The sequence below is a fragment of the Morone saxatilis genome, unplaced genomic scaffold, assembly GCF_004916995.1.
Source record: "Morone saxatilis isolate NCDOM2014 unplaced genomic scaffold, NCSU_SB_2.0 Contig12, whole genome shotgun sequence".
Lineage (NCBI taxonomy): Eukaryota > Metazoa > Chordata > Actinopteri > Moronidae > Morone > Morone saxatilis.
In genome coordinates this window covers 2,909,637-2,911,251 of record NW_023339674.1, presented here as the reverse complement: position 1 = coordinate 2,911,251, position 1,615 = coordinate 2,909,637, and the positions used below count along the sequence as shown (strand labels likewise).

The window sequence follows — 1,615 nt, the reverse complement described above, 5'->3', positions numbered from 1 at the left end:
CTGCTGAGCTGTTTGAGGACTACTGAGGAGCCAGTGAGCAGAGGGGGGGGTAGGTCAGAGCCAACGCAGCAGAGCTAATGTTGCTTGTTGTGGTAGAACAGAGGCCAAAGGGCCATGTTACAGCTAACCGGGGTGTGTGTCTGTGCCTGCTCGTGTGTGTACTCTCGCAGGCACAAGCCACCGTGGTGAGGGCTTGTTTGCAGTCTGTGTATCCATACGGCAGTGAGGAAGAAACAGACAGTTGCCCTCCACCAACCACCACATACCCCACACCCAAGCTGTCCATTCTCCCCAGCCAAGAGCGAAGGAAAACAGAGATGCAGGGGCAGCTTTAGTTTGTGTGCACAAACCGAAACACTGAGACAACAGACAAAAACTGGTGTAAAGTAACCTATGAGCAAAAGTTCTGTAAGGTGAATCATATTAACCTTGTGACATACACCGATCAGCCATAAGATTGACCATCTGGTGACCTGGTGCAGCCGCAACGACCTGGAACTCAGCGCTATAAAGACAGTGGAGATGGTTGTAGACTTCAGTAAGAACCCAGCCCCACCCACCCCTATCATCTGGTGTGACTTCCCAGTTGACTCTGTGCTTCCTGGGTACCATCATCACCCAGGACCTCAAGTGGGAGCTGAACATCAGCTTTCAACAACATCAGGTTTAAAAGCAAATTGCTTCACATTGTCTCTTGCTGCTCACACGAAACATGTTTCGCCTGACTGTTTTACGTTGACTGTATACACCTATTCAATCAATTCAATTCAATTTATTTGTATAGCGCCAATTCATAACAGAAGTTATCTCAGGACACTTTTCAATTAGAGAAGTCTAACCGAACTCCTTATAACATTTACAGAGACCCAAACAGTACCACCATGAGCGAGCACTTGGCAACAGGGGCAAGGAAAAACTGCCTGTTTTTCAGAAACCTAGAGGCAGAAACCTAGGACAGATCCTTCGGCTCTAGGTGGGTGGTCATCTGCCTTGACTAGTTGGGGTGAGAGAGAGAGAGAGAGAGGGACAGAGAGAGACAGACAGACAGACAGGTGCACAGCAACAACACTAACAACAACTACACTAATAGTAATGACTGATGATGATGAACATGAAGTTAACAGTATGAATCGATGACGATCATGAAAAAGACGGTGACGACGGCGACAGCAGCAACGACAGGGGACAGCGAGCAGCGACAACAGCAACCGCAGTTGCATTGAAGCATTGATCTGTTGTCTCTTCAACTGAAGATCAGTCAAGCAAAAGTAATTTTTTAGCAGCTCTGCTCCCATTTGTGTCAATTTACTGGACTCTGAATGGATTTAGTTAAATTTATTAGTGATGATTTGTAAAGATTTTGCCGTACCACCGACTGATCCGGACGAGTGGAACTGAGATCTTTTTTAATGTAACAACTAATGGACTCCCTGTTGTTTAAACCAAGATGCATGAGATAAAATGTTCAGTGGATCCCAGGTCATTCAGCAGCATCTCTCATTTTCTGTTGATTTATTCAAGTATTTGGATAGTTAATGATGTTGTTTAAAAAGTCTACATCGATACACAAGAAGCCATAAGGCTGCCTGACGCAGCAGTGCCATAAATTTGCTGA

At 45.6% G+C, this 1,615-nt stretch overlaps 1 protein-coding gene across 1 annotated transcript in view; it reads left to right on the top strand.

Moving 5' to 3' along the window:
• Positions 1-1,615, top strand: part of nos1apa (nitric oxide synthase 1 (neuronal) adaptor protein a) — a 165,828-nt gene that overhangs the window by 157,226 nt on the left and 6,987 nt on the right. The window lies entirely within an intron of this gene.